A 14,693-nucleotide genomic window follows, 5' to 3' on the forward strand; every position below is an offset into this window, starting at 1 on the left:
TCTGCCGAGGAATACTCGGCCGAGTATAGTGAATACTCGACCGAGTAGAGGATACTCGGCCGAGTATACACTTTACTCGACCGAGTATCCGGTCTAGCGAGTAATATTTCAGCGGTTTGATGCGGGAGTGTTTGGGGTTGTTTTATATTCAAAGTCAGTTTCTAAAACGTCATTTCAACCCTAATCATTTTACGATCACTATAATCACTCTCTAATCACTCCCTAATCATTCTATAATCTCTTTGTGTGTGCAATTGTCGTAATCCTTGCGTGTAATCTCTCATCCTACTGTTGGTAAGTTTCATTCCCCATGTCATTTATGTTCTTTTAGGGTTACTGTATATATGGAATTGGGGGAAAAAGGGGATTGTGCAATGTGTAATTGTATTATGTGATTATTGTTGTAGGTGACGATGTGGTATTTGTTATACATTTGCATGGTTGATTGCAGCGTAAGCGGATTGCGAAAAGGTAGGGTTTCTCCTACTCAGTACTGTTAAATTGATTGAGATTGCATATGTTTTATAATTGTTGTTATCCGCTGATCATCGGAGGTTGGGTGTTGTGGTGACGGTATTGGTGTGGTTGTGCTGTGACGGTTGTAGTGTTGTGACAGCTGTGATGCTGTGTGTGTGATTGTGGTGGTGTCACTTGCGGGAGTGGCTTCACACCCTAGTTCGCCCTCCGTGGAACCCGTCACGGGAGGGGATGTGCACATTAAGGGACAGGGATTGTTTGTCGCTCGTTGATGAGCTGGACTAGGTGGGGATGGGTCTGCGGTCACCCATCGGCGGCGAGATTACCTTGTTGCGATGGGTAATCTGGCGGGGCTACACACTTCGGTGTGTAGTCGATTCTCGTGTGAGATCGATGATCAGCTGGTGGTAATGTTTGTTGTCTTATATTGATTGAGTAGTACTGACCCCGTGTTGTTGTTTTGTAAAACCTGCGGTGATCCATTCGGGGATGGTGAGTAGATTGTGACAGGTGATACATTTATTGAGCTTGGGGCAGTCATGGGAGAGTCACCACGCTGGATTAGATGACACCATCACGAGCCTTAGTTATTGTGTTGGTAGTTGTTGCCATTTGGATAATTCGTTTATTAGATTTTGGAGACTATGTAACTTTTATAATTACCGTACATTTATTAAATGTGTTTGGACTGTTGCTTTTGATATATACTAACCTCGGGCAACCGAGATGGTAACAACCTTTCATGCTGGGGTAGTCCTGGTAAGGTACCTTGGTATGAGGGGGTGTTACAAAGTGGTATCAGAGCCGACGATTTCGGCACCTAAAACAAATGAACCCAATGAACTTAGGGAGTCTAAATAAAATGAACCCGGGGAGAGTTGTTTGGAGCTGCCGCAAAGACTTGGGAGACGTCCCGGAGTCGCATCAAGGCCCTTACGATCTCAAGCCGGTCACATGGGGGGAAATTGTTGTATGTTGAGTCATGTGAGTTTGATATCTATAGTTTGAATCTTGTGCATGGTTGGATGAAATGATGAAAGAAGTGGATTGTGATAGTTGTTGAAAGATGCATCAAGGATTGTGATGTTAAACTTTGAGCAGGAATATGTTGGCATGTTAAGTGTTGGAACATGGTAAAATAGGAAAAGTGAATTGTGAATCTGTATCTGATTGATATTGAGTATGAAGAATGTGATCATGTTATCTGTTTAATACAATGTTGAGCATGAAGTATGGTAGTGGTACATGTGCATATGAACATGATGATTTTAATGCTTGATTGTTGGTAGTAACATATGGTTACGGGCAGGTGTTTATATACATGAACATATGATAAGAGTTCACTTGTGTACTGGTTTCTTGAAGTATTGAGTTGTTGTTGCCTTATGCATGTTCAAATTGTTTTGGTTTAGGAAATTTGATTTGTATGATGATCGATTTTGGAAGGGTTGTCTTAAAACTGTCATAAGTCGAGTTCTGAAAATGATATTGCTGTGATTCCAGGTTGAGGTGATAGCTTGTCCTCTTACGATTCTAACGATAGGTCACACGCCCAAAATGACCAAGTAACGAGTGAGATATGACTATTTTACGAAACCTGGACGGTGCTGAGAACTGCGCCGATACTCGACCGAGTAGTCCCTACTCGGCCGAGTATCTTTTATACTCGACCGAGTATTCCATATTCGGCCGAGTAATCCCTCTGTGATAATACTGTTTAGCGTCTGGAGTCGTGAACTCGGCCGAGTAGTCTCATACTCGACCGAGTAAGGTCTACTCAGTCGAGTATTCCCAATACTCGACCGAGTAATCCTTCTGCGACAATTGAGTTTGCTTCTGGAGTCGAAAACTCGACCGAGTAATATAGTACTCGACCGAGTGACTTGTACTCGACCTAGTATGTTATGTACTTGACCGAGTACCTCATTGTGCGGCCACTTTGAGTCGGTGGCTATGTTCTTACTTTTGTTTTGAGCCGGTGGCTATGTTTTTACATTGTTTTGAGTTGTAGGGTATATACACAGGTATGTTTTGAGTCTTAACGCATTCTTTTATATGTGAGACGGTCTTGATACGTAAGTTACCGGAAGTTATGACATGGAGAATGACGGCTTATGAGGGACATGTGTTGGGTAAGGAAGACATGTGTTAATGTGGTTGTGAAGGATAGTGGAAAAAGAAAAGGGAAGAATGATGAGCTAATCGAGGTAAAGAGCATGTTTTGTGAGATATGATGAGTGATATAGTCGTGTGTTGAGTAGTATAAAAGTAAGTGTATATGGGCAAGGGTGATGTAAGTGTAAAGAAGCATGAGAATGAAAGATTGAGATAAAGGATACGAATAGTGACATATTTGGATGTGTAAGGATTTATGGAGGAAGACAGCTAGGATAGAGTTGCTTAAGGATATATGTAATGGAAGGTTGTTGTAAGAAGATAGGAAAGAGAGGTATATAGTGAACTTAAAGGAAGTTATGTCGCGATGTGGATTTGTAGATAGTGGCTAAGTTTGGGAAGTTGGAATATCAGGGGGTGAGCTTAGTGTGAAATTCTTTGGACAAACGGTATGAAGTGAATTTTGGTTTCTAGAGATGCGAAAGGGAGATACGACTAATTGAAGAGTAGTTGTTAGTGCGTGGACTTAATGAGGGTGAGTGTGAAGCAAGATGAGAGATGATAAATGATAAGAAGAATGATAAGATATTGATATGAATTAATGGAATTAGAGTTGTGGAGCTATGGAAAATAAACAAATGACTAAAGAGTTAGGTAGAAAGAGAAAGGAGATGACTTATTAATTGACATTATTGAGTAAAAGGAGGGAAAGAAGGATGGAAGTAAGTTGAGAGAACGTTGACCGGAGTTAAGGAGCATGAAGGTAGGAAATTATGAAATGTACGATATCCCCACTAGAGGGTGTGAGTTAATGGTTATATAGGAGAGCAGGACGACGTGTTAGCCGTGAGTTTCGAGGTATTAAGGGAATAAGGAGCTTGTAGAGTGTTTGCACGATCTGAGATTTTGGTGGAGAGTTAGGTAACGATATGATAAAGGATAGAATTGGGAATAATGTTGAGGTAAATCTTGTTGATGGATTGGATGTTCGTTATTTGGGATGATAACCAAAGAGAGAAAACGGATTGTGATATTAAGAAGTGATAGTAAGAGAGTAGTCACATGAAGGATGTTGCTGCCATAGTATTGTCACTAGTGGTTGAGGATGATGTTGCTTTAGGGAAGCTAGTTGTTCTAATGAGGTTGATTTTGTAGAGACCAGATAGATATGTATGGTTGTGAGAGAGTATAAGATGTGGTTATATGAGGCGGTTGTTAGTAGTTGAGTATTAATGGTATGGTTACATTTGGCAGGGGGTGATGGTTATGCGAATGGGAGAATATGATATGAGGGGTGTACGAGTTAAGCTCGGGTGAGAGGTAACTTTTAACAGGTGCTAACTTAAGTGAGCAGGATTGACTAGTTGGATGTGATTATGGGTCTATGATATGTGTAAATATTTGTGTGAGGTTCTGACCTCACAAGAAGTGGTATGGTGTAATAATTATAAAGTTGTTATATGAATGTTTTGTAATTTATGTTGTGTATGGTATACTAATGGAATGAGGTTCAAAAGGTAATAATTTGATTAATCTGGCATGGATAGTTAAAATTTGATGTGTATTGATGATACATGTTTATTCCGTGAAAAGGTATGGATGATAGGCATAAGATTCTTGTATGTTTATTCCGTATAAAATGTTGTGTTATGGTCGAGTAAAGCAGTTTTGAGTAAATTTTCTTATCCGAAGAGTTATACTGAGTCAGTGTTTATGGGAATTATATGTGGGCGTGATGTTTATCGATGTGGTTGTTGTGCCTTGGGTGGTGATCCGGGCACGGTACTTCGTGTGGTGATGCGGGCATTTTCGCGCTGCGGTGCGGCTGTTGGTGGCGGTGTTGCGATGCCGTCACCGGTTGTGGTGGAGTAGGTGAGATGATTATGATACGAGTTTTTGAAAGTGCATACCAGTTAAACATAGATTGTTGTTTTGTTTGATGTTGTTCCTTGTGAGTTTTGGTTGAACATATAAACTGTTGTTTTGTTTGTTGATGTTTCTCACTAGTTTCAGTTTGGGAATGAGGGTAGAGTATGATCTGAAAGGGAGTTGTATATGTTTTCGTTGTTGTCATGGTATAGTGATATTCTGTTGATGGGACACAGTTGTGAGAAGTTGTTACAGTAATTTTGATCTTGTTTTAAGATGAGGCATCGGTAGTCATAGTCATGGCAAGAGATTCGTGGAATATGTGTTGTAATGATCTGAAAGCGGCAGGTGGTCCATAATCTTTTGTTGAAATAGTGAGTGCAGGATATTGAGAATTGGTGTCATGTTAAGTTATGTATGAGTTTTGCTGTAATGAAAGAAAAGAACTTAAGGATCTAGTGTGAGTGTACGTAACAAGTGTGGAGTGTGAGTTATGCTTTTGGTGACATGAGTTTTATATAGTTTATATAGAGAGGTGTATCATGTTGCGGTAATGTGGAAGAGTTGAGGTTTTGGGTTAAGTTATGGATTTTGAGGTATAGGTTAGGGGGTGTGACGAGTGAATTGAAGGATGAGAGTTGTTTAAGTAAGAGAGCCTAAGATATATGCATGGCGACAGTTCAGATTATGAGTGGTTATCTTTGACATGCGGTGGTGATGGGGATAATGAGAATATATAGCTAGGATTTAGTATTAGTGAGTTACGAGGACGTAACATTTATCTTAAGAGGAGTAGGATGCGATAAAAGAGATTTTGATGGTTGTGCATATGGTAGTATAATTGGAAGTAGAGTGTTGGTGTAGCATAAAGGTCGGATATTTGTTTTGATTGATTTTATTAAAGGTCATGATCGTGCTTGTATTAGTTCGATGTTTAGCAATGAGAGAATATTTCAGCAGTGTTGACCGTTGAATGATAATGATTGTGAGTCCGATAGTTTTACAGTTGGAAGATGATGTTTATGTGTTTGAGTAAACTTCGAGGACGAAGTTCGTTTTAAGGATGGTAGAATGTAACATTCCGTTTGATGATTGATCTTCTTTTGTGGATTGAGTGCTATTGAGTGTTATGGAAGTGAGACAAGGTTGGCAACATTATATTGTGGTTATTTGGTAATGTTATGGAGTCAGTATTGGGGAGCCTATGCTATAGTTGAGACGATATCGTGAGCCATGTTGTGAAAGGAAGAGTGGTTTGTGGAGTTAGTGTTAAGTGTGCATGTTTTATAGGTTGGGTTGGAACTTCGAGGACGAAGTTCTTTTTAAGGGGGGAAGATTGTAATACTACGGATTTTTATAAGCTAAGTACTCGACCGAGTAGAGCCTACTCGGTCGAGTAGTGTCAAGAGTGTAATCTGTTTGGGTTCTGCCGAGGAATACTCGGCCGAGTATAGTGAATACTCGACCGAGTAGAGGATACTCGGCCGAGTATACACCCAACCTCCGATGATCAGCGGATAACAACAATTATAAAACATATGCAATCTCAATCAATTTAACAGTACTGAGTAGGAGAAACCCTACCTTTTCGCAATCCGCTTACGCTGCAATCAACCATACAAATGTATAACAAATACCACATCGTCACCTACAACAATAATCACATAATACAATTACACATTGCACAATCCCCTTTTTCCCCCAATTCCATATATACAGTAACCCTAAAAGAACATAAATGACATGGGGAATGAAACTTACCAACAGTAGGATGAGAGATTACACGCAAGGATTACGACAATTGCACACACAAAGAGATTATAGAATGATTAGGGAGTGATTAGAGAGTGATTATAGTGATCGTAAAATGATTAGGGTTGAAATGACGCTTTAGAAACTGACTTTGAATATAAAACAACCCCAAACACTCCCGCATCAAACCGCTGAAATATTACTCGCTAGACCGGATACTCGGTCGAGTAAAGTGTATACTCGGCCGAGTATCCTCTACTCGGTCGAGTATCCGGTCTAGCGAGTAATATTTCAGCGGTTTGATGCGGGAGTGTTTGGGGTTGTTTTATATTCAAAGTCAGTTTCTAAAACGTCATTTCAACCCTAATCATTTTACGATCACTATAATCACTCTCTAATCACTCCCTAATCATTCTATAATCTCTTTGTGTGTGCAATTGTCGTAATCCTTGCGTGTAATCTCTCATCCTACTGTTGGTAAGTTTCATTCCCCATGTCATTTATGTTCTTTTAGGGTTACTGTATATATGGAATTGGGGGAAAAAGGGGATTGTGCAATGTGTAATTGTATTATGTGATTATTGTTGTAGGTGACAATGTGGTATTTGTTATACATTTGTATGGTTGATTGCAGCGTAAGCGGATTGCGAAAAGGTAGGGTTTCTCCTACTCAGTACTGTTAAATTGATTGAGATTGCATATGTTTTATAATTGTTGTTATCCGCTGATCATCGGAGGTTGGGTGTTGTGGTGACGGTATTGGTGTGGTTGTGCTGTGACGGTTGTAGTGTTGTGACAGCTGTGATGCTGTGTGTGTGATTGTGGTGGTGTCACTTGCGGGAGTGGCTTCACACCCTAGTTCGCCCTCCGTGGAACCCGTCACGGGAGGGGATGTGCACATTAAGGGACAGGGATTGTTTGTCGCTCGTTGATGAGCTGGACTAGGTGGGGATGGGCTGCGGTCACCCACTGGCGGCGAGGATTACCTGTTGCGATGGGTAATCTGGCAGGGCTACACACTTCGGTGTGTAGTCGGTTACTGTGTGAGATCGATGATCAGCTGGTGGTAATGTTTGTTGTCTTATATTGATTGAGTAGTACTGACCCCGTGTTGTTGTTTTGTAAAACCTGCGGTGATCCATTCGGGGATGGTGAGTAGATTGTGACAGGTGATACATTTATTGAGCTTGGGGCAGTCATGGGAGAGTCACCACGCTGGATTAGATGACACCATCACGAGCCTTAGTTATTGTGTTGGTAGTTGTTGCCATTTGGATAATTCGTTTATTAGATTTTGGAGACTATGTAACTTTTATAATTACCGTACATTTATTAAATATGTTTGGACTGTTGCTTTTGATATATACTAACCTCGGGCAACCGAGATGGTAACAACCTTTCATGCTGGGGTAGTCCTGGTAAGGTACCTTGGTATGAGGGGGTGTTACATTGGGTTTCTGGAATTCGATCTTTGATATATTCCCATCTGTCTATTGTCATATTCATCATTAATTCTTCATTAATTCATTATATTTAACCTATTTAGTTCACCCATGTCACTAATCAACCTTTCATTCATGTAATTAATTCGTTTGCATTCGTTTCATCCATGTTTTATCGTTCTTATGACTCATTCACATGTAATTAATGTATTAAATCACTTTCATCCGAGTCGAATATCATAATCAATCCTTAAAATCACCAACGAATATTAACGATTTGCAGTTCCGGCTTCACAACCAGAACTCACCCTTGGAACAGACGCAGCAACTGCTGCGCCTCTTCCAGAGGGCGCAGCTCTGCTGCGCCTCTTCCAGGTTGACTTCTGCCTCTGAATCTCTGTTCTGCTTTGATCTAGTTTAATTAGTTTACGTATGTAATTAATTATTAACCGTATTATCGCCTAATTCCTGTTTGTTAATTTATTTATTTATTCTTTCCAAATCATCCGTTTTAAATGTATTTTCGACATAAATCATTGAATCCGATGTAATTATTGTAATTTTTCATTATTGCGTTATTGTATTTCCTTTATTGTATCACTTGTATGTTTTCACATGTAATTGAACCTTAAATTTCTACTTCGACTCAATTGCATGTTTAATTACGTGTTTCACCGACTTAGTTAATTCTCACATGCTAGGATTAAAACGTTGGATGTTGCATTGCATGCATATAATCGACAATATATTGAGTATAGACAATTTCCCTAATCATTAGTAGAGGCCGCTATCGAGGCGGGCGGGATTAGGTGTTCGATCAAAAGAGCTTCCTAATACGTACCCTCACCCCTTACTCCAGATCTCTGTGAACATCCGTGTTCATTGGCATTCACGAGAGTCATTCTAGACATAGAATGCTAAGGGTAACGAGTTCTTGGTGTTCATGTCATTACTTTGTGTCTTGACATGGCACGAGGTATTCGAACGGTTTCCAATTTTCCACAATAAATTGGTGGCGACTCCACAAATGCAAACGCTTGTTCTCTTCTTCCCAAGCGCCCATGTGGGCCCGCGTCCGCAGTTTGGCGACTCCGCTGGGGATAATACACTTACGTGTAGCCAAGGGTGAAACTTGAACAAGGTTAGGGAATAGTTTGTACAAGACAATTGTCGGTTTTCATAACTCGATCTTCCTAGATCGTTTATTCGGCCTTCCTAGGCCCAACCCAACCCATTCGACCAATCGTCCCGTCTAAACGGTCCTAATTCTTATTTGGGTCTAAGAATGGATAGCGATTGACGTCATCCAAACCATGATGCTTACTCTTGTTTGTATCAAGGACCTTCACTACTTGAGGAAATGGACTAGGAATCGGCCTTACTCTTGTTTTGTACGAGCCTCTCCACAGACTTTGGGTTTGATTGTTCGGTATGGCAACTGATGTGAACGAGGTCGTCACTCATCCAATCAAACACATTTATAATACTCAACAAACAACTAGTTAGCGGTAAGTTGAGGTCGATCCATGGGACGGTGTGCTTTGGGTTCTAAGTCTATCTATATCAATTTATGCTAGTGTCACAATTTGGTTGGGTTTGTAGTTGTGTCTAAACTAATGCATGCAATATAGTAAAACAAGCAATAAAAGGAAGGATGTAAACAAATGATTAAGAGTGCTAGGATATGATGGGGTCATAGGGGATTCATGGTGTTGATCATACAAACATGTTCACAAGGTTGCAAGCAATTAATGTTGTGGAGGAACCGAGTTGGGTTATATCTTACGGTTCATAGGAAGAGTTGGGTCCTGGAGCCGAATCGATTAGATTGTACAACACCTACAAGTCGACTTACTTTCCTCCTATTCAACTTCTATGCATGGTCTAACAAGACTCGAGTTGGTTTATATCTTACAAGTCAAGTTGAAAAGATAAGAGATGGTAAAAATGCAAGGATTCATAGGCTTAGCATTTCATCAAACATAACATGTGCATAAAGTTGACATCACAACAAGCAAGCAATTTGATTATGAAAACACATTAGATTAAGCATGAATCAATCCCATGTTGGTTTCCCCTAATTACCCATTAATCCTAGCTAAAGAAACTACTCACTCATTATCATGGAAAACATGTCATTAATGGTGTCAATCATCACAACAAGTATAAACATGATAATAGAATGAAGAAATAAACAATAAAGAGTGGGTAAAAGAATTATACCAACTTGAGATGATCCAAATAATAAAGTAAAGAATAATAGAAGAAACTTGATTGATTGATGGAAGGTTGTCAATCTCCCAATAATAACCCAATAATCTTCAATTACCCAATAATAAACTTGAATAATAAACTTGAATAATAATTAAGGAGAGATTAATGTGTAATTTGTGGAAAGATTAAAGAGTAATCTATTCTAATCTACTCCTAATCTAATCTAAAGAAGGATTTTCTACCCAAAAACAACATGCTTGATTAATTACAAAGATGGGGTATTTATAGTGGAAATTAGGTGGGATGCATTAGGTTAACTAAGGGCTAAACTAGTAATTACACTTTTTTAAGTTGGGCAAGGAGACTCCGGTATTTCTTGAGGGAAGGGCGTCTTTCTTTGAGGCTTGAAGAAGACGAAAATGCGCTGGGTTCGAATCCGGGCGGATTAAGGTGAATCCGGGCGGATTCTGAAAATGCAATCCGGGCGGATTTGGGAGAATCCGGGCGGATTTGGGAGATGCAATCCGGGCGGATTTGGGAGAATCCGCTCAGATTGTGGTTCACGTAGCAAGGGAAAGTTTCCTGTCCAGGAATCCGCTCGTCCCGAGTGAAATATGGGCGTCCTGGGCTTCAACCCGAGCGGGTTGAATTTGACCCGAGCGGGTTGAGCTGTATCTTGAGCTCGGATTGTAAAACGGACGTTATTTCCTCATCCGGACTCCTATTGGAGTGATTCAAAAGCCTAGATCACTTGATTTTTCGACACCGTTTCATCTAGCATACTTTCAGAGACAAAGGAGCAACCCTTGGTTTGGTTTTCGAGCGATTTCTTCATGCAATGCCTTCCTTCTCGTCAGCCTTGCTTTTAACCCTTTGATCCTTCTATATACACTTTATTCCTACATACTTGGCCATCATTCTTGCCTCCTCTTCATACTAGTCCATCTAATATCATCAATAAGCTTCCAAATATGCACGAAAGACGGGAATTTCCGCCTTATTATCTCCTTTTCTACAAAACATATGAAATGCGATAGAAAAGCAAATAGGAAGGTTTTGACGGATAAAATGGCCATAGAATGTTATAAAAGTATGCAAAATAGGTTCAATTAGGGGACTAAATGTGCGCAAATAATGTTCACATCAAATATCCCCAAACCGAACCTTTACTCGTCCCGAGTAAAGAGGTGACAAAAACTAGACCTTTATTTAAACTATCCTAATAATATAGCCGATATGAGACAATTAGCGGGTCTCACTCCGCCCCTTCAACTCACAATAAGACAACCATGAGGTAGGATGCCTTCTTGCAAGGCAAGGTGGGTCTTGCCAAAATGGCGACACATCCAAGCATTAAAGCACAACAAAATCAAGTAATGGATGCATCTACAAAAAGAATAGCCACTTTCCTCATCTAAGTGGCGGAAATTATCTACAAGGGAAGCAATTCAAGGGTACACACTCCTTCATAGATGCAATTTCTTCAAACTACTAAGCCTAGAAGGATACCAATAAATCACCTCCAAGTTGTGTCAAGATAGGGTACCTTTGTCCTCAATCGTTAAATGCTTTTGTCAAGAATAGACTCCCTATGGTGTTAGAAACACTGGAGGATCGCAGAATTCCCCCTCTTGCCTAGACAAGAAGAAGGGTCGTCCCCTCTCTACCATGCACAAAAATAGATACGATGGATAAAGGGATCGATAGACATTTGAGTTTCACTTTGGGAGTTTGCTTTTGTTGTTGTTTTTCCCCACAATTTCATGTGGCATATAACATTTGAGAACACTTTCTTTTGCCATTTCTTTTTGATTTTTGGCATTTCAACACTTGACAACTTTCAACTTTTCTTTGCATTTCTTTTGAACATTTTCAAAGTCACCCCATATGTAGTGAGGGTGCCTTATATTTGAAACTTTAGGAGTTCTATTTTTGCTCCTCTTTTCATTTGATGCATTTTTGCAAACTTTCTTTCACTTTTCATTTCTTTGAACTCAAATCAATTTGTTTTTGTGCCCATTCCCTTTGATGACAAAAAATGTGGTAGAACATGGATGATGGATGGATGCATGGTTTCAAGGGTCACCTTGGAATAAACGGTAGCCAAGGAGTTATCACACCACAAGGTACTCTTGACTAGGCCTTAATCCATGGGTCAAAGGATACTAGCATGACACATCCTAGGGTGTTTTACAAGTATTCTAACAAGCAAAGTCTTAAGAAGAAAAAGCATCTACTAGGGCCTATATACACTTGTCAAGCTTCCCAAGTAGACGGTTTCGCAAAATTTTCTAACATGCAAACTACATGCCATGATGCAACTAACATATATACATCCTAATGCATATGATTCTACCAACTAGTATGTCATATAAACTAAATGCAACTCCTAACAACACATAGATACACAAACCACAACAACAAATTACACCACATCCTCCTTGACATGTAAGCCTATCCTCCTCATATGAATAATGAAAAAGAAACGGAAGGGAAATAAAGATTAGAACGATCATACCAAGCGGTCTTCATTTTCCCTTGCTAATGCCTCAAATGTAGTGTTGTATCTATGTGATAAGAGAACAAAAGCACAAGTATATACAATTCTACACTACTAAATTAAAGAACATGTTTTTGGTTTTTGAAATTTTCAAATTTTTATGGGTTTTTGTTTTATGAAATTAAAAGACATAATTTTGTGATTTTTCGAAATTTTTCAATTTTTATGCATTTTTGGAATATAAATTCTCATCCCCCACTTTATTTTGGACATTGTCCTCAATGTACATGTAGGAGTAGGAATAAAAAGGAAAACATGTTTTTGGATTTTTGATTTTATGGAAATTGAAGTACAAATGCAATATGATATGAATGAATGCATGCTCTAACTAAATGCAATTCTATATGACATATATAACAAATGAATGCAATCTAAACTATACTATATGATGCATGCTAAATGCTTAAGTCACCTATGATCAAACCTCCCCAAACCGATTTAAACACTATTTCTAGTGTAGAAATGAATAGGTTTGGCCATTAGTGACTATGCATGAATTCTAGTCTATATGCAACTATCTACATGAATCATGTGAGATATATTACAATGCAAACTATACATATGAACTAGCTAATGCAAATGAAATATGAAATATAATACAAATGCAAGCTAAATGTATACGTATATAACTAAATGCAAGTGTAAATGTAATGCAAAGACAAAGAAAAGGGTATCTTACAAATGGTGGTTTGAGGGAGGACTCCACCAAACTCATTCCGTCTTGCCATGATTATTGATGTTGTCCATGTTGCTTAATGCTCTCAACAACCAGTCAAAGGCTTTTGAATGGGCTTCATGTAGGCATAAATAGGAGATTGGTGATGTCAAAACGTAGTTTACCCATCTTTGCTTGGAATAGATCTTGCCAAACACTCTCCCGTTTGTTTTGCCCTTGGCACTTGGCTTCTTCCAATGCTTCAAACCAACAAGCCCATGATTCTTGTCAATACAAGGTATGAAATATTGCCCATATTCATCCGGAGGCTTCCACTCTTTACCATCTCTTTTAAATTCTATGATGATAGAGCATTGATTCATCAATCCTTCAATAGTAGAAGGAGAGTTCTCATCCTTTGATGAGGGGATAGTTGAAGAATAAGATGTGGAGGAGTCAACTTCTCACCATTGAGGTCATTCATGCTTTCGTTGTCTTTACTTTCTTCTTGACCCTCCTTAAAACTTGAACCATTTCCAAAGAAAAGAGCTTCAATTTCTTCCAAACTATGATCAAAGATGCCAACATCATAGTTTTCCTCTTGGCCTCTCAATTCCCCAAAGATTGCAAGTTCAAATTCATCAACCTCTTCTTTCAAAGTTTTACCTCCATTCCCATAAGTGTCAAGGGAACACACTTCCTCTACATGGGTCATAGAGGGAAATTGTGGTGGGAGGTCTTCCTCATCATCATCATCATCATAGGTGTCCCAAATTGGAGAAGCAAGGCTAGTGTGGGAGCTAGATACATGAGGCAATTTAGACAAAGTGCTTGTCTCATAATTGGCCTCCAATTCATATTCACCATTGCTCTCCTCTCCAACTTCATCATGCTTCAATTCATCATCCACTCTTGGTCCATAATCAATCAAGCACTCCCCTTCCTCAAAAGTAACATCTTCATATTCACATCTATCATGAATGTTTGTAAAGTTGGGTACAAGTTGGAATATGGGGTGTTCAATACTTATGAATTTAGGAGGTGGTGGGGGATTCACAAGAGTAGCTTCATAATGCCATCCAAATTCTTCTTCACCCTCATTATCTTCCCCTTCTTCTTCATTTAGCATTTGGGTGGCCTCCATTTGGGCAATTTGATTTGCCAACTTCTCACCATTAGTAACAATGTTTTTGAGAACATTGTCCCTAGCTTGGCTCTCTTCTAGCATTTTCATGAAGAGATTTTGTTGGCACCTTAACATTTGGAGAACCACACTTTGCATGTCAAGATTATGCTCATTCTCTTGTTGTGGGTACATGGGAATTTGGTGGTATGGGTGTTCATTGTAGGATGACATTTGGCATTGATTGTAAAGTGGGTTTTGGGAGGGTGGTTGTTGTGGATGTAGGATGTGGGGGCTTTGGTAAAAAAAGTTGGGGTAGTGGTTAGGACTTTCATTGTATGAGTTGTAAGGTAGGTTTGTTTTAACTTGCTCCAAAAACTCCCCATACCCATGGTAGTCATACTCAAAAGATTCACCACATACTCCATGTGCCAAGCCTTCGGTCATCATCATAACTAGCACAAAGATATAACTACAAACAAGGAA

Source organism: Silene latifolia, chromosome 1 (genome assembly GCF_048544455.1).
Source record: "Silene latifolia isolate original U9 population chromosome 1, ASM4854445v1, whole genome shotgun sequence".
Taxonomy (NCBI): Eukaryota; Viridiplantae; Streptophyta; class Magnoliopsida; order Caryophyllales; family Caryophyllaceae; genus Silene; species Silene latifolia.